We start from the raw sequence: 19,155 nt of genomic DNA on the forward strand, positions 1-19,155 counted from the left end.
TCTCAACAAGGACCCATTTTCATCCTTCCCTTTGAGAAGCCCATTCTGGCTAATGCACTGGGTTTTGAGTATGAACAGGCATGCAGTCACCTGTGGAGGTGGCACCTGGAGCAAATTAGTCCAACAAGGTGGTCACCTCTGCCCCAGGGTTTCCTTCTGTGATGGACGGAGTTGGGGCAAAGAAGCATTTGACTTGGACATTTCTCTTATCTCAGAATAACAAAAAGGCATAACTCAATTTTACCCCAGGTAAACGAATGTATAATCTCTTCCATCTGCGCAGCCCCTGACTGTTCCCGAGGCTGCTCTCCTTCATTTCTAACTCATGGGCAATGAGCACTGGCATGGGAATCAGCTTTGGGTTCCAGCCTCAATTCAAATGGCTTATTTTGTCACCTTGGAGGTGTCATTTACAGAAAGGGAAACTAATATTTTTGAGAACATACTATGTGTTGTCCAGGCTTTTACATCCATTCCTCACCCCACATGTGTTAATCAGCCTCCACTGTATGTCAGACACTGAGCTAAGTACTGGCCACACAGAGGTTAGTTAAACAGAAATTGAGTCCTCAATATTCATTAAGCCCCCCTGGGAGTGGTGGTGTTTACCTCCATCAGACAATTAGGAAGACTGAGGCATGACAGGGTATCCAAGTCACACAGGAACATGGTAGTCTAGAGATTTATGAATATACTCATGTCTCGGAGGCAAAGCCTTAAGTTTTCCTCACTTGTAAAAATATGATGATTGGATTGGAGTGCTTGTAATGACCTTCCTATCTCTACAATTCTATGACACATTTTTAAAATTTCCATGCCACAACCTCATGTAATAGCTAGGTCAGTTGGTTATCCTTTTAACACCTGGATTCTCAGAAACTGTAGTTGTATATAAATTGTGCTGTTCTCTTTCTATTATATAATATATCATTGGCAGGCTAAAACATAATGGCATCATACTTTCCATGTGATTAACCTTTTGAAAATAAGTTGAGGACAGATCTCACCCCGTCAAGAAAGAAAAATGGAAGGCTTTTGTTTTTTTATCTTAAAGGATGGTCTTTAGGGATTGAGCAAAGGAATTTAAAAGGTGGGAATCACAGACCTCCTAATATGTAAGTGAAGTAGAATTGTTTCTGTCTTGGGTATAATTTTGAAATGCTGATAAGACCAACTAGGGAAAATGCAGCTAACTAGTGGAAGGTCTTTAAGCAAATCATTGCATATATCCACATGCCATTATGGTGGTTGGCCGAGTAAAATAATGTGAGGCTCTCTGACGGCTTGTGAACCACACCCAATGAGGATCTGGACTGCAGACTTGTATGGCTTGATTAGAGTCAAAACTAATTATAAACTGCTGAGTACACATGTCTTTAGGAGGAGCATGCACTCTTCTGTGCCCTGTATAGTTTTTCTCCTCCCTTTTGCCATATATCTAGCGGCCTTACCCATGCCCAGACCCTGGAGATTCATCTGTGACTACCACCTCCTCATGTCGTGGGAGATCTCCTGGGTCATGGCGGCTCCATGTTGGGTGCCAAAGAGAGCAGCTGAAGAGTGGGAAGAGAACACAGGGGCTTCACACAAGGCGCTCTGGCTCTCACTGACTCGTCACCTGGTTCCATTGAGTTAATCCTCTGAACCTTGGTTCTATCTGAAAAACTGATCAATAGCCTTGCAGGATTTTGTGAGAATTAGAAATAAGAAATAATGAGAAAAGCCCTAACCTATGACCAACCTATAGCTACTGTTCTTTAAAGGACAGCTGTCATTATGTCTTAGTTCATTGTGGCTGCTATAATAATTTAAAGAGCACCCAGAAACTGGGTAACTTAAACAAAAACGTTTGTTTTTCACAGTCCTGGAGACTGGGAAATCCAAGATGAAAGCAGGTTTGGTGTCTGGTGAGGACTCGCTTCCTCATAGATGGTGCCTTCTTGCTGTGTCCTGCCATGGTGGAGGGGGTAACCAAACTTCCCGAAACTTCTTTTATGAGGATATTAATCCCATTCATGAGGGCCCACCCTCATGACTGAATCACCTCCCAAAGGCACCTCTTCACACCATCACCTTGGGGGTTGGGATTTTAACATATGATTTTGAGGTGGGGCACAAACATTTAGGCCATAGTACATGACCGTGTTCTTCTGTTCATTTTGCATGTCTTGCACAGGTACAAGTACTTACCACTGTGCTTGGTTCAGGAACTACAAAGAAACAAAACTGTTATTTTATTTTCAGGAAGTGATATGGTTTGAGTCTGTGTCCCCAACCACACCTCATCTGGATTTATAATCCTCACATGCTGAGGGAGGGAGGTGATTGGATCATGGGGGAAGTTTCCCATGCTGTTCTCATGATAGTGAGTTCTCATGAGATCTGATGCTTTTATAAGTGTTTGGAAGTTCCTCCTTCACTCTTCTATCTCCTGCTGCCATGTGAGGAAGGTGCCTGCTTCCCCTTGCCTTCTGCCATGATTGTAAGTTTCTTGAGGCCTCCCCAGCCATGTGGAACTGTGAATCAATTAAACCTCTTTCCTTTATAAATTACTCAGTCTTGGGTATTTCTTTGTGGCAGTGTGGAAAAAGACTAATATAGGAAGCATGTCTTTTAGTGGTTCATCTCCTTGTATTGGTAAATGGGAACAGAAGGGGTTGACTACAGGGTATCTCTGATCCTGTCCACATTCTCAGCTCTGTGATTTTTCAAGGGAAGTGCTGCTTCTCCCAGTAATGAAGCGGCATCTTGGTTCACACCCTGTCCCTTGTCTGGACAGCATATGCATAATTAACTCATTTTCTTCTAAGACTCTTTGTTTAAGAGGGTTTGGTAGATTTGCTAACTCAGTTGCTTGTTTATAACTCTTGTCATACAGTCAATTACAGAAGTCTTTGAATGTTACTGAAAATGTGTTTGGCTTAATCAGTTCCGACAGTGGTGGGGACGGATTGAGAATCCATGTGCCCTGTAAAGAAGCTCTCAACGGACTGGGCTCAGGATGGATCTCTTTGCATTATCAGGGTGACTGTGCTGAGCAATTTCACCTCTCCACAAACCACTCTATCACCTCTACCAGCAAGTTAAGCAGAATTGGCATTTAGAAATTTTAGGAGCCCAGAAAACTTCCTCTAAACTTTAACCGCAGCAGCAACCACCATCACCACCACCAAATAATGCAGCCAAGAGCAGAGGATCACAGCAGGTGCTGGAGTCAGATTTCCAGGTTCAAATACCAGTGACACCACCTACTAGGCATGTGACTTGGGCAAATGACTTAACTCCTCTATGCCTCAGTTTCTTTATCTCTAAAACAGCATCAGAGAAAGGATAATAGAACACAGCTCAGGGTGGGGAAGCGCTTACGTGAGAATATGTGTGAGGCACTCCTCCAGCACCTGGCACATGGTAAGCATTCAGTGAAGTGGGGGAGTCACATTCACTCCCTTGTACCAGGCACAGAGATCATTTCTCTACAGAGATTAGTGCTAACATGGGAGCTAACAAGTACTGAGAGTTTATGTCATGCCAGGATTTCCTCTAAGTGCTTGTGGAAGTTAATTTTAGGTGTCAACTTGGCTGGGTTAAGGAATGCCTAGAACCCTGGTAATGCGTTGTTTGTAGGTATGTCTGTGAGGTGTTTCCAGAGGAGATTAACTTGTGAGTCTGAGTGGACTAGGTGGGGATCATGGAATCGACTGGGGCCCTGGAGAGAACAAAAACAGAGAAGAGGTGAATGCGTCCATCTAACAGTGGGAGCTGTGATACACATTTCCTTGGGCAACAAATTCAGACTCCCGGTCTTGGGACTCCAGGACTTACATCAGTGGCACACACTGAGAGTAGTCTCACACTGAGAGTTATACCATCAGCTTCTCTGGTCCTGAGCCTTGGTTCTTAGACTGAGCCACAACACCAGCACCCCAAGGTCTCCAGGTTGCAGATAGCCTGCCCTGGGACTTCTCAGCCTTCAAAATTGTGTGAGCCAATTGTCCTAGTAAATCCTCTCTCATATATCTCTCTATGTCCTATTGCTTCTGTCTCTGTGGAGAATCCTGATTAATACAGTGCTCTACCCATATTAACTCATTTTAATCTTCAGAAAAATTCAATAAATTAAAAACATGTTTTTATTTCATAGAAGAGAAATCTGAGGACTAGCAGAGTCTGGGCATGAGCCCCAGGTTTATCTTACTACAAAGCGAATGCCTAAGATCACTGCTTTGAGAGTAGCTACTGCTTGTCATTCTGCCCTGGGCCAGTGACCTCTAAAGGAAGCTTGGCTGTTCTTCCAGAAGCTGGGGTGCTGGAGACTGAGAGAGGAAAAGAACACCTTTGCAATCTTTGACAGCAGAGAGACTAAAGCAGAGTTTTGTGATTCTGTGTAGTATTTTGACAAATGTGTAAAAGGCCCAGAATGTGTAAGCTGCTAATGGACATCCTGGCCCTGGATATGGAGGTGAGAAAGATGTTTTCTCCCCTTCTCCAGCACCAGCACATTCTTTCTGACGTGACCATTCTTCCTCCTTCTCCCCTCCTCCTTCTTCTTATTTTCTCCCTTCTTGTAAATCCACTTCAATGTCTACTCTACCATTTGCCTTTTTCAGGCAGCATGCTTAATAAGAATGCAAATGTTCTAGAACGTCACTGCTCAAAAGTGTAGCTCCACAGGCTGGTAGTGTTGGCCTCCCCTGGTAACTTATCAGAAACATGGAATCTTAGGCCCCTCCCCAGTCCTCTGAATCACAACCTGCATTTTAACAAGATCTCTAGGTAATCTGTGTGCACATTAAAGATGGAAAAGGGATGGGCTAGAAGGAATATGAACTTTGGCATCTGAAAGAAACAGACTTGAATCCTAGCTTCTCCATTTATTATCTGTGTTGCCTTGGAAAAATTACATAACCTTTCTGACATCGTTTTCTAATCTATAAATTGAACTTCATAATATCTTGTAAATTGTTTTAAGAATTGGTGAAAATAAGGTTACTACATTTAATCCTCTGTACCTGGTACAGTGTGAAATGTTTAACATCTATATTCTTTCTCATTTCAACCTCACAACAAAGCAATTAAGTATATGCTGACTGTATCTCTTGATGCAAATGAAAAAGTTCAGTTTACCAGCAGAAAGTACCGTGCTGAGGGTTGCAAGTCGGTGAGTGATGAAATCAGCACTTGTCAGAGCTTTGGTTCCCCAAAGAGTGGAGGGGATTATTATTATACTAATTCCATCCAGAATGGAGAGATGTCTTGGTATTCACTTTTTTATTTCTTTAATCTCCGTGTGTCTTTCCAGTACCATTCAAATTATTTCACATTCGTTATTTCATTCACCTGGTGTCATGCAAGGTACAGAATGTCATTACTTAGTGTCTATAAAGCAATATCCTTTCTAATGAGTGAAACATGCTTTCCCAAAGCCCACTGGGTTGTGAGCAATATGGCTGTCAGAGATCAAATCAGTTGAACATCTGATAGTGGCCTCCAAGGGTGTGGTTCTTCCTCTGGTAAAATTACCTCCCTCCTCTCCTCCAGGGCAATTGGAAGGGAACTTACTTTGCTCCTCTGAGATCTGACCCCTTCCAAACCCGGCTAAAGCCAGGGCTACTCCTTTGCCCAGCCAGGTGTCTGTAAGGTGGCAAGTTGTTTTTTTCTCTTTTAGGGCTGTGTCTGAAAAAGACTGTCTCAAGGGAGTCCTAAATGGAGCCTTCTCCTGGCCACATTACATCTCACTCTGGCCCACTTGGCCCCATTTGAGAAGCTTGTGAGAGAGCATCATGACCATTCCTCTCAGCAGCATCCAAGAGGGATCCTGCTCAGAGGATACTAACTTGGTTTTGTTTGTAATTTTATTACAAGGAGTTTTGTCAATGTTTCTAGACCGAGAATGTTTTAAGAAAGATTAGGATTAATCAGGCTATAAATCCTTGCCAGGAGTCATGAACAGCATCATCTCATAGTCTCTCTTTAAGGAATAAAAGTGACCCAGACAGATGTTCTGCTAAGGCAGTGCTGAGTGTGTTATGGGTATGGAAATTCTTTGGGTCTGCATGGAGCCATTGATGAATTAGGAGCAGTCAGAGGAGGCTTTCGAAAGAACAGGACCTCTGCTGCAAGATCAGAAAGAGGCCTCACTAGATTCTTACAAAAAGAACATAATGAGGCCGGGATGGTGGCTCACAACTGTAATCCCAGCACTTTGGGAGGCTGAGGCTGGTGGATCACGGGTCAGGAGATCGAGACCATCCTGGCTAACACGGTGAAACCCCATCTCTACTAAAAATACAAAAAGAAATTAGCTGGGCGTGGTGGCGGGCACCTGTAGTACCAGCTACTCCAGAGACTGAGGCAGGAGAATGGCGTGAACCGGGGAGGCGGAGCTTGCAACCAGCGGAGATGGAGCCACTGCACTCCAGCCTGGGAGACAGAGTGAGACTCCATCTCAAAGAAAAAAAAAAAAAAAAGAAAGAAAGATAAAAAACATACTGAAATGAGATGTGACCTCACACTTTAATCTTGATTTCCAAAGGGAGCTCATCTCCCCAAGTCCTTCTCCCTGTCTCTGTGAAGTCCTCTGCACAATGGCCACCAGCAGCTGACAAAGATGAACAATACCTGCATGCTTCATCTAGTGTGCTCCTAAGGGATGCAAAAGGAATAGAGGAAGGGGCTGAGGACTGGAGATTGATTTTGACATTGAAATGTGATAGCTGCTATGGGATACATGTGTCCGGCCCTGGGGATAGCCCTCCTATGCAGAGCACCTTGTTTTAACTCACGTATGTTTTTCTGTGCTCTCTCAAACTGGTTCTGCAGTTGAGGCTTTTTTTTTTTTAATTGTTTTTTTCCGAGACGGAGTCTCGCTCTGTCTCCCAGGCACAAACTGCCAGGACAGAGGAGGAAGCAAAACTTTTGTGTCCTCATTCCCATTCTTTGGCAAAAATAGCAGAATTTCTAGAAGGGGAATCAGTTTTTTGCCAGGCCCTGGTCTTCAGCTAATGTCTGTCCCATTGGGTTACAGTAGAATCATACAGGAAATCATTCACGGGGCCTTGCTCATCTGACTGCTCCGGGAAGGTGAAGTCCCAGGGTTCATCCTCAGACAGACCCGTCACACTGGGTCCGGGAGGACTTCGGTCTCCTCTGCTGCTTGTGTACAGGATCCAGAGCTCCCACCAATATAGTGACAAGCCCTGGTCACCTGCCTCAGCCTCCCTTCTCTCATGGTGTGTGATGCTTTGGGGTGTCCATGTTCTTTCCTGCTAGAGACCTTTGTCAGGGTCTCCTCTTCTATCAAATGCTTCTAATAACATCCAACTGGAAAATGGAAAGATCAGAGTCTGTCTCCATCCTTTATAGTCTCAGGTTCCTTCACTCACTTGGAATTGCATCGGCTCCTGGGAGGCCAGCTGTGCAGATTCAAGGAGCACTGTGCAGGGAGCATTCCTGTGTGCTGGCGGATTCCTAGTGCCCCACCCCAGGACAAGGCCCATCGGTTCAAATAAAAGCAATTTTCAAGAGATTTTCTGGAATTATGAAGACCCGATAAAGATTACATGCTGTCATCAGAGAGTTTCTTGCAGAAAAAGAAGGACCCATTTTTCAGTCAACAAGCTACATAAACCAATAAAAGTGTTCAATGAATGTTTGTGGAGTGCTTCATCATTTACTTTGCATGCATGGATACTAGACTTGCTCCAGCTGCAGTCTCCTCGCCTTCCCTGTGTTCCATACAAGAGCCTTGTCTTGGCCAGAACAATGAGGCAGGGACCTGACCCCTGTCCTCTGCCCTGGGCTGGGTGCCCAGCGTTCCTGCAGGCAGCATCTCATGCATCATTAGAATGACCCTGGATTGATTTCCTGGGGCTTCTATCGCGAAACATCACAAGAGTGTGCCTGAAACAACAGAAAGCTCTTGTCTCACAGTTCTGGGGGTTGGAATTCCAAGATCAAGGTGTCAGCAGGGTTGGTTCCCTCTGAGGGCTATGAGTGAAAATTGGTTCCGGGGCTTTCTCCTGGCTTCTCATGGCTTTCTGGAAATCTTTTGTCATTTTTTGACTTGTGGACTCATCTCTTTGATCTCTCCCTTCGTCTTCACATCATGTTCTCCCTGTATGGGTGTCTGTGTCCAGAGTCCCCATTTTTAGAAGGTCACCATCTATATTGAATTAGACCTACTCTGTTTCACTATAATCTCATTTTAACTAATTACATCTGCAATGCACTTGTTTCCAAATAATTCACAGTCTGAGGTCTTGGGGGACTTCAACATATGAATAAGATTTCAACATGTGAATTTTGGGGGAAAAGAATTCAGCCTCCACAAACTTTATGCAGCAGACTTTGCTATCTACACTTTAAAAAGGATGACAATGTTGTGAGAAAATTAATAATTTACTATGGCCACCTCGCTCAGAAGTCTGAATTCAAAACCGAAACTTTGTCTAGTAAACGTTGCTACTTCTGAACAGAGAGCAACCAGACTCCCTGATGTTGATGTTCAAGTCAGCTTTGAGGGTTTGCTGTGGACACAGGCTCACAGGAGCCTGGGGTGAGTACGTTCTGATGTCTGTGGCCCGCCCTTCTCCCTCGGGCTTGTCTCTCCTTCATGTGAACACACTCATTTATTAGCTGTCTTTGCTCCAATAAAGACAAAGCTAAAATGTGTATCCCAGATAGCTGATTTCAGGGGCTTTTTGTTTTCTGCCAAATTCAATTCTGGTGAAATCTCTCCTGCATTTTCTTAGCAGGGAGGTAAGGGGCCCACTTAGATGCTTTTTGTGGGCTGCATTTTTAAATGAATGCAGCTGGTTATTTTGATTAAATGCATATTGAAATCCACTTGTAACTAGTCAACCAAGACAATGAAAGGGCCTCAATGCACCATTAAGATTGTTTTCTAAATTTTTTTTTTTTTTTTTTTTTTTTTTTTTTTTGAGACGGAGTCTCACTCTGCTGCCCAGGCTAGAGTGCAGTGGCCGGATCTCAGCTCACTGCAAGCTCCGCCTCCCGGGTTCACGCCATTCTCCTGCCTCAGCCTCCCGAGTAGCTGGGACTACAGGCGCCCGCCACCTCGCCCGGCTAGTTTTTTGTATTTTTTTAGTAGAGACGGGGTTTCACCGTGTTAGCCAGGATGGTCTCGATCTCCCGACCTCGTGATCCACCCGTCTCGGCCTCCCAAAGTGCTGGGATTACAGGCTTGAGCCACCGCGCCTGGCCAATTTTTTCAAGTTAAACAATTCAATAGAATATTATTATGCTCTGATATCACCTAGAAATGGGGACTGAACCCCAGGACCAGTGACACGTGCTGGCCCATGGGTGACAGCCCTGCCCAATGTAGGAGGTCTGGGCCAAAAGTCCTGCTTTTTCTAAGATGGGAATAACTGCTGGAAGAGATTTCAGGGCTATGCTTGACGTGTATCAGGTGCTTAGTGAATTATAAATGGAATCATCAATATGGTTTTGCACAATTCAAAGCAGTTCTGGAGCTGGGGCTGAGGCTTCTCCATCAACTCAGCAACAGATGTGAAGTGTCCACATTCTCGAATGTCTACTCATTTCTGTGGATTCTCAAAGCGATCCTTTTCCTTGAGATCATGTTATTTGGATGCTGTAACAGACATTCCTGGGTGGCACACACAAATCCCCACGTGCCCTGATTGATTCTGGGCTGTGACGTTATGTCAGCTCTAGGGTGGAGAGTGAAAAGTGTCCAGTGTTCACTCAGTTGATGAGCGTATCCACATATCCACCGTCAACTAGGTGCGGAAGTCACAGACATCAAAGGCCTTGCTCACAGTCTGGAGTGGGAGACAGACAGACAAGTGAGTGTAACCCAGCATGAGGACCTCCCTGAGAACTACAGTCCACGGAGGAACATCATGCCCAAATAGGAGACAGGGAAGGTCAGAGAGGAGTTCCTGGGAGAGAACCCTGGAATTGAGAGCTGGAGAAAAGAAAGGGTTAAGCAGGAGAAGGATGCCCAGAGGGCATTGTAAGCACAAAGAATGAGCTATAAAGTCTTCTAGGAGTGAGCACAGAGGGTGCTGTGTTTAGAGAACCACAATGAGCTCCATATGGATAGAGTATATACAAGACAGCAAAGGAGAAGTTTACAAAGCTTTTACAGTCCTGACAGAGAAAATAAAACAAAATGTCTTCAAGCTCAGGGGCTCGTATTCACCTACCCGCAGTCATAAAATCTCATCTTTTCTTGGGGACAACCAGGACGTATGACCAGAGTAGTTAGGCACTTTGGCTTCCAGAAAGATGGAGATTTGTGCCAGAATGATCTCTGGGCTCCCCATCTTCCCTCGAAGGGCTCTTCTTTGTAAATCAGAAAGTGCTCTATGCAGGAAGATGGAAGAATGAGTTACTATTCCTGAAGACTAGTAAAAATATATATCTAATTTTAGAATTTAAAGTTTTTTACCTTGAGAGTTACCCGATCAGACAACCCATCCAACACATGATTAGCAGAGTCATTTTTTGCCTTTGCAATCCAATGTCACCAAAGGCATTGACTATCTGTCACATGCCAAGCAGTTCCAGAGCTGCCCTGGGGTCCCTGGGTTTTCTGATCCACATTTGATTACCTAGCCATCACATCTAGATTAACCCAACCCCTTTAGGCTGATCACGCTCCCTAATAGCTATTTATTTAAGCTTCCTTATACTTTTTCAGCATTGTATATTTCTTAATATGTCAATTCAAGTGAGATATATCTTCTCGGAAATCATATAAGCTTCAGGAGGTTTGTATACTACTCTCTGCAGTACTTGAGGCCATGCTTGTCTGGGACCTCAAGGGTGCCCCAAAATGAATAAATGAATGAAGTACTCCTGGTATGTTGAGCTTCCTTCTTCAAAACTCTAGAATCTTGCCTGTTTAAAACTAATGAGAGCTTTTATTTATAAAGCAAACGAATGTAGGACACTCTGCTTTAACACTTGACTGATATTATTTTACTTAATGTTTATGAGTATCCAGGCAGGTAGCTTTGTGGTTAACAGCATAACCTCTAGAGTCACAGCGATTGGCTCGAATTCCTGCTCTGCTATTTGATAGCTGTGTGTCCTTGGATTAGAAATCAGAAGTGTTTTCTTGCATTGACATGAGACAAAAAGTGCTTCCTAAAAGGCCACAGTTGTTGCTCTTTAGGAGAATGCAAAACTGATCTATTCTGTTAGACATGCCAGCAATTATTTGAAGAGACCTCTTGTGTTCCCCAAATATTCCAAAGCTAAGGTCCTTTATATTTTCCTCACATAGGATAGTTTTGTAATCTTTCTCTAACCTCTATCAGGGCCTCAGGTGTCTATACTCTCCTGATCAGAGGCAGGCTGTCTGTTTCCTCGCTGTGTTATCATGTGCCTGGAGACTAGACGCTATGCCTTCCTATCTCCGCATGATGTTGGAGTTATCGGAGCTCAGGAGTCTGATTCTCCGACTCAGTTACCTATAAGTGTGTCAATGCTACTAAATAACTGCAGCATTCTGGGTATCATTTCCTCACCTGTAAAAGGAGAAACTGAGGCTGCAGTTCTGAGGTGCAGAGGCTGAGATGCTAGGGTTGCTCACAACCCCCTTCCAGGCGGTCCATTTCCTAGGCCACTTGTAGCGTGGCAGTTGACTTCTTCAAGGTCACCAGGGCTTGTGGTGTTCTACTATAAGGACTACATCTCTGTAGCAGGTGGATGGACACATTCAGCTTTCATTACATGCTGCTGGGCCTATCTCCACTCTGGACTGCACTCTGGAAACTTCAGGAGGCTCGAATCTTTAAGAAAGCCCACAGTGAGTACCTTCTACATGGCCCTGCGTGGGAGGCAACTGGTGTTGACGTGGAACTTTGAAACCCACCCCTCCTTCGTGGGGAGACAGGCACACTGGAAACCTCTTGGATGTTGGGGTTAGGCAAACCCCAAGCTAATTATGTGAACCTGGGGAAATTACCCAGCCTCTCTGAGCCTGAGAATTAAGTGCAGAATAGTTGTTTGTTGAGTGAAGAAATGGCACTGGATTGGTGCCCATGGAGATATCAGGGTGCAGCCTAATGATTCCAGGTACAGGGCAGGTGAACAACAAGCTGTGAAAGTTGGGAATCACAGAATATTGCAAGAAATCATGTTCAGAAGGTCAGGACTGGAGCTTTTGGAATTTCAAATACCAAAATAAAGGATTCTGGCTCTTTTTCTGTAATTCAAAGTTCACAAAAGTATGCTTATTATAACACAAGATCAAAGAAATATTGATAGAACGATGTCAACAAGTTTATAGGAGCAGTTGAAAAACACTGGGTTAAATAACGTCTAATTGTTTGCTTTACTGCATAGTTGCTTAGCATCATCCTACATCTTTAAATATGCATGTTGTAATCTCTAAAGCAAGGAGATATGTTTTGCAACTATCCCAAACCGATTTGACCACTATTTTTTTTTTTTTTCAGAGAGAATATCCTGGGGCTGGCAACAGGGAACCAATGTTATTTAATGGAAAGACTTTCAAGAACTTTGAGCAAGAGGATGTTTAGCGAAGATATGCTTTCCTGGAAACAATATCTATTGACTCTCCCTCTGTTCTTTAAAACCACAGAGAACTAGCTCACCCTCTTCTCTACTGGGTGATCCGTTAGGTCCCTGAAGACTGCTATTGTCTCTAGCTTCCGTTTTTTTCATCCATGCTAAATGTCTCCTGATCTATAAGCTGTCTCTCAAATGTTAGCCTGGTTACATTTCCCTTACCATCTGGTGGTCAGAACTGGATTTGAATTCTAGGTGCATTTTGGCATAAGCAAGAAAGAATGGACCCAATTTTCTTACATATAAAGTGAGCTGGGCAGGTGGGGTTGGTTTCCTTTTCCTTTAGTCTTAATTATGTCACTTAATTATAAAGACCTTACCTGTCTTCCAAACACGGTCAGTCATGAAATCTGGACCTTTTTTCCTAGGACAGAAAAAGTACACTGATTTCTTTTCTTGAAAGCTTAACAGCCTGGAATATTTTAGGCACAAGGACATGAAGGGCTGGGGGAGGAAGGCAAATGAGTTTTGTGCTTTATACCAAAGCCAGGCTTTTTCTGGTTTTACTAATGGAAGGTGATCACAGAACATTTTAATGTCAGAAAGGTTTGAAAGCCATTATGCTTCTCCGCAGATCTTAAAACTCTCCTACTTAACAACTAGTGCCTTGGAAAAGCCAGTGTGCATGTTCTCTCTCTCTCTCATACACACACACATACACAAACACACTCTGAATATAAAACTAAGAAGCTGATTCTGCTATTATTTGTCATGCCTACAACAACCCCTCTGTGTTGTCGGAGGCACCGAACACGTGGTGCGTTCTTTAGCAGTACTTAGACACGCTGACATAAAATACAAAGATGATCCAATTACACTTGCTGCAACTGCATCTCATTCTGCTAATGCTTACAAATTAAGGGTGTCTGTCACTGCCTACATGAGCCTGTACAGAGAGCATCTCCAATCTCATGAATTTTCGAGTATGCTCCACAGAAATGCAGAAACCAATTCAACGGCAAGGAGTTGACACACAGCTCATAATCCCTGTCTAGTCAGTATGAAAATCTGTCTGTGCAAGGAATGCAAAACGTAGTCACCCGTGGAGTCATGGGATATCAGCAGTGTTATTTTACCAGATCAGAGGTAGTGCTTTACTGACATGAAGCACTTAAAGCGGAATTGCTTTTCTGGGTTGAAACATGGGTATGCGCTCAGCTAATTTCAATCAGCACCGTTTAGTTGTTGTGCTTTGCTTTTCGAAACTTTCTGAAGCCAATTGCCTTCTCAATTGCTTCCATGATCTCTCTTTTAACAGGCAGGCTTCAGAGAGTCATGGGTTCTGATTTTGGAGACAGGAGTTGGGAGCAGTGTTATAGCTTGTCCGTGAGCTCAGGACCCTGAATTACTCGACTTATACGCCCAGCGTGGGAGCCTCCTCCACCTGCTTGAGTACCAGCTCCTGAGTCCTTCATCGGTTGACTGTCTGGGTTGGAAATGTTTCAGTGATCTGAAAACATCCATTCAGTCTTATCTAATATATCCTTTCTTCTTCGGGCTAAATGTTAACAGATCTTTCGTTCATTCTTCAAATACTGCCCAGTTCCCAGGGCTTTCTTCTACACAAATGAGTCAAAAGCTCTGCTGCATCCAACAGTGAGAGAGCGGATGTGTCGTCCTCATTCAGAACACCCAGACTCTCTTACTGTGGCTTAAGGGGCTATAACCTTCTGACCCACCCTTCATACCGTAAACTCATGCAGACTGTGAAGCCAGCTAATGCGAACCATCCTTCCCGGTTGTTTTTAAAGAAATTTCTATTAAACCTGTTTGCTCCACCTTTAGGCAGTTGCCTTCTGAATTCAGGTTCATACCGTTACATTTCCTCCTGCTTCAATGTTATTTTCAGCCTGTCTTTCAGGCCTGTCCAGACTTTGGTGGATGCTATTACTGAGTTTCCCTGCACTCAAGGTTCCTCCCACAGATGAGTCATGCCCAAATTTGACAAGTGTGCTTTCTACATCTTCCACTACAATTTCTGAGAAACGAACAGGCTTCTACTGACGTTGGTGAGTGGCATAAGCCTGAATGAAATAGATTATGACTCTTGACTGGCTGAATATGCAATAAAAGCATAGAACACAAAATGCTTTTCCAACATAGATGCTAGAAATGAGACTAAAGCTAAAATTTCCAGCCCTACACCCCATGTGGCCTCCAGAACTCTACATTTAGTTGCCCAGATATCAGCACACATGGCTGTGATGGAGCCAGGAGGTGGGTGCTTCAGTCTGCCCACTTTTTATCTTGTGTCCCACTATCTAACTTGTTTTGGGCAAGTCAGTTTTTTTGAGCCTACCTTTCCTCCTCTATGGTGTGTGGGTAATAATACCAGTCTGACTTACCTGAAAGTTGTGTGAATGAAAAGCATAATCTGTATGTCAACCCTGAAGATATATGTATGTCAGAAACTATTATAAAGAGATCATCATTAGTTTCCTTTCATCTCATGATGTAGAAACATTTAGATGTTGGGATCCTTCCACATACTTGTCTAAGAACATCTCTGGCCCTTCCTTCCTTCCTTCTTTCCTTCCTTCCTTCCTTCCTTCCTTCCTTCCTTCCTTCCTTCCTTCCTTCCTTCCTTCCTTCCTTCCTTCCTTCCTTCCTTCCTTCCTTCCTTCCTTCCTTCCTTCCTTCCCTCCTTCCTTTTAGATGGAGTCTCATTCTTGAAGCCCAGGTTGGAGTTCAATGGCACCATCTGGGCTCATTGCAAACTCTGCCTCCTGGGTTCAAGCAGTTCTCCTGCCTCAGTCTCCTGAGTATCTGGGATTACAGGCACCCGTCACCACGCCTGGCTAGTTTTAAAAATATTTTTAGTAGAGACAGGGTTTCACCATGTTGTCCAAGCTAGTCTCAAACTCCTGACCTCAGGTGATCTACCCGCCTTGGCCTCACTAAGTGCTGGGATTACAGGCATGGGCCACTGTGCCTGGCCTGGTTTTTCTATTTGTTTATTTTTGTGTTGGTTTTTCTATTTTTGGTGTTTCTGGATCATGGACTTTGAAAAACTTCTTGGCTTAGCAAATTAGTGTCCTTAGATTTCTGCTGTAGGCAATGAGCCAATTGGCCAGAAAATATCCAATTATGCCCTGCAGGTTCAAGGTGGATGGGGACTTCCACTGTTGTTTAGAGAAACCACTGAGTGGATAAAATCCCAAACAGCAAAATCAAATGGGGATTCTGTACACTCGGGAGTGTCAGCTCTGGACAAATTAGGTTGCACTTGATTATAAGAAGCCAGGCGTTATTAAAATAGAATATAAACATTGACAGAAATGGACTGCTTCTAATCCCCACTGCCATTGGCCAGGGAGGCCTCTCTTCAGGTTTTCTGAATAGAACAAAATAAGAAGCCCATGTTACCGCGGGAAGGGCACTGTGATTAGGAGTCTTTCATGAGCTTCCATGAACGTCTAGGGCTTGGAAACTTCGTTTTCAAAATAAGGCTGTTGGATTAGATGATTTTCCCAACCCCTAACCCTCTGTGTTAATGAATGGGACTGACTCTATATAATCATGTTCCTTGGACATTTCTGTGGAAACACTGAGCCATCATCAGGGAGGCCTTCATTCTGATGAAACAAAGCCAGTTGTGTCCATATGAGAACATTGGCCAGGGTGGGGAGATGGAGGCTGTGTTCAGGCCAGTCCACGCTGGGTCACCCATGTGGCCTGCTGCTTAGCAATTCCTAATCACCATCTTCCCTTCTCAGCCTCTTTTTTCGTGCTAAGAGGTATAAATGAAATGATGATGATAAAAGTTTGAGCTCTTTTCGTGGAATTCTTGTGATACAGATATGTGCTGCATGTTCATTATCTCGTTGGTCTTCACCATGATAACTGGGGGGTAAGAATTATCAGCAGTTCACAGGTTAAGGACTTGAGACTGACAGTTTGGCTTCCCTGTTTCAGGTGGCAAAGCCTATGGGGTATTCACCTACCTGCTGCATGAAGGCAACATGGAGGGACTATGGTGGATTATCTGCAAAGATGGCCAAAATTCTCTCATCCCTACAGGTATATACAAGGTACGAACACCTTTGACCAGTGGAATGTGATGAAAATGCTGCCCAGCCAATTCTAGACAGGGCCTTAAGAGGTCTAGATGATTCCACATTTGCTTTCTTGGGAGCTCTGAGTATCATGTAAGAACCACCAGTCTCCCCCACCTGCACCCTAAGCTCATTACCCACAAGGCTGTGCAAAATAATAAGCCATTGTTGTTAGGACACAAAGTTTGGTAGTGGTTTGTTATGTAGTCATGGATAAGTGAGGAAGGGATCTCAGCATCTTTTCTTCTCCGAACTAATGTTTAAAGTCAGGATGTAACATATTGTCTCCATGTGACTTTGTTGAACTAAATAAAGAATGCTAATACCAGATGCAGACACTGCCACTTCTGTTCTCTAAGACTAGGCATTGCTCTCTGATCAGAAGAGTCAATCCTGGTGAGTTTAATTTGAGCCTCAGAATCCTACTCAACACGAAGTTCCAGAGAGAAGAGATTAGCAATACCTTAGAGATGGTACTGGGTGTGGAATCCGTCCTCCCTTGACTAGGTGATCTCTAAGTTCCTTTCCAATTTTGACGTTTTCTGTTCTGATTTATCTTTTGGTATTGTGCAGGTGTCAGGAGAAAAGAATAATGCCAATGTGTCTTTTTAATTCCTTTATCATTAAGTCATACCCTTTCCCAACTCCCAATCCAGTTTTCTTACGGCAATACCTTGGTTTTTGCTTTGTGAAGATGCCAGAGTCAGTCAAAACTAAGCTCACTGTCCTTGCTAATATTCTACCCCAGAGGAGAACTAAAGCTCAGCTATTCACCCCTACAGAAAGCCTGAATTTTGTAAATGTTCTGCTTAGAATGAGGAAGAAAGATGAAGAATGAGGAGGATGAAGGGAAGAATGAGAGAGAGGTAAAGCCAACGAGCAGAGCAGACCTACATTTGCAGCATCTCCAAGTTTCTGCAACAGCTTTATGTTGTTGTTATGTTTTGTTTTAATAAAAGTAAATACCATTTTTTTCTTTACTGTTATATTCTTTTCATAAGAGCTCAGCTAAAGACAGATAATGCTGGAGTCAGCCTTTTCTAAGAATTAGTCTCTTCAAACTGGCCATAGAGATTTGGTAGAAGTCATGGGTTTTAATTGAATTTCTCCTAACGGTCTCCCAGGGATGGAAATATGACTGATACAGGCTGACTTTCCCTCTCCCCTTGGTGAAGCTGTATTGCCTCCCACAGAACAGACCGTTCTTTATGTTCTAACCGGGCTTTTCATAACTCCACTGGAGAGCTGTGCAAACCCTAGACTTGGCAAAGGCTTTTTTGTTTTCTGAAGCCAGACCAATTCTGGACCCAGTTCCTGCTTTCTAGGAAGAAATAGCACATGCATCTAGCCTCTTCCCTGATGAAAAAATACCTCACTCCTTTTTAGACAACTTCTCGTATTGATAATTTTATAGAAATATACTGTCTGAGTGAAAGTCAGCATTTCCATTACACAGCAGCCTGCTAGAGCTGCTTCCAAGGGGCAGAGAGTCCTGTTGGCTGTTTGTCTGAGGTGATCTTCCTCTCTTAATCTGTCAGTCTAGACCTTGACAATGTTCCCCAAATACCGGCTCAAGCCCTTCTTTCTCCCAATAACTTTTCCATGGTCTCTGGACCTCCTTAGTCTGCAGTGCCGCTCCTCCTGAGTTCCTGCACAACCTGCCTTCAACACCTAGTCTGTGTTGTAAGTATGAGTTTTCTTGTGGCTTCTTTTTCTCAAGGCAGGCTGGGTGTGGGGAGCTGTCTCTGCAGCATCTTTTGAATATAGATGCCATTTCTCACTTTTCTTTTCTCTGTACCCGCTGTAGTCCATTACAAATACTGGGCAATTGATAAATTCATGCTAAAAAGGATGACGATCAAGGTAGGGACAAGCTGCGTAGATGAGGGAAGAGGTGCCACCCACACTGGGCACCACAGTCACTTTCCCGCTGTGGATCTAGGTTTCCATCTTGTTTTTTTTTTTTTTCCTTGTACTTATTTATTTATTGGTCAGATGACTTGATCTTTTTGGGCTGCATGACTCTGTCCTCTCATAGGGTTCAGCCTTGGAAACAGGATGATGTCATTAGAGTCCATCAGCCCACAGCCCTCCTTGGGTGGCGCTCTTTTTGGGGGGCTCTGCTCTCATGTGCTGCCTGTGCTGTGGACACATGTACACTGCCCACTTGCACAGATAGTGTGTCTTTCTGCAACCTCCCTGTTTACATGCTTCCCCAAGACTGGATTCTGGGGCAGGGATGAGCCACGCCCCCCAACTGGCTCTGACCTCCCCTGCGCCAGCTCTGCATGCCAGAGAGTCACGGTTCTGCTGCCAGATGTTTCTCTTCCTTTCTTTAGGTTGCTGCATGGCATACTAAAAATTATGGCTATAGGATACGTGCAACTGTTCAGTGACAAAGACCTGTGCAGCATCGACAGTACCGCCTAATGAAGTATCACATACCATAACTAAGTATCACAACCAGTTTACAGACCAGAAAACTGAGACACAGGAAGGGTTGGTGACTTGA

At 43.9% G+C, this 19,155-nt stretch overlaps 1 long non-coding RNA gene across 1 annotated transcript; it reads left to right on the forward strand.

The window, feature by feature from the left end:
• Positions 1–16,234: 16,234 nt before the first annotated feature.
• LOC126933695 (uncharacterized) lies at positions 16,235–17,613 on the forward strand. The gene is made up of 3 exons (XR_007718705.1): positions 16,235–16,325; positions 16,504–16,619; positions 17,426–17,613. It is a non-coding gene; the product is annotated as an uncharacterized LOC126933695 (long non-coding RNA).
• The last annotated feature ends 1,542 nt before the right edge of the window (positions 17,614–19,155 follow it).

Source organism: Macaca thibetana, chromosome 13 (genome assembly GCF_024542745.1).
Source record: "Macaca thibetana thibetana isolate TM-01 chromosome 13, ASM2454274v1, whole genome shotgun sequence".
Classification (NCBI taxonomy): domain Eukaryota; kingdom Metazoa; phylum Chordata; class Mammalia; order Primates; family Cercopithecidae; genus Macaca; species Macaca thibetana.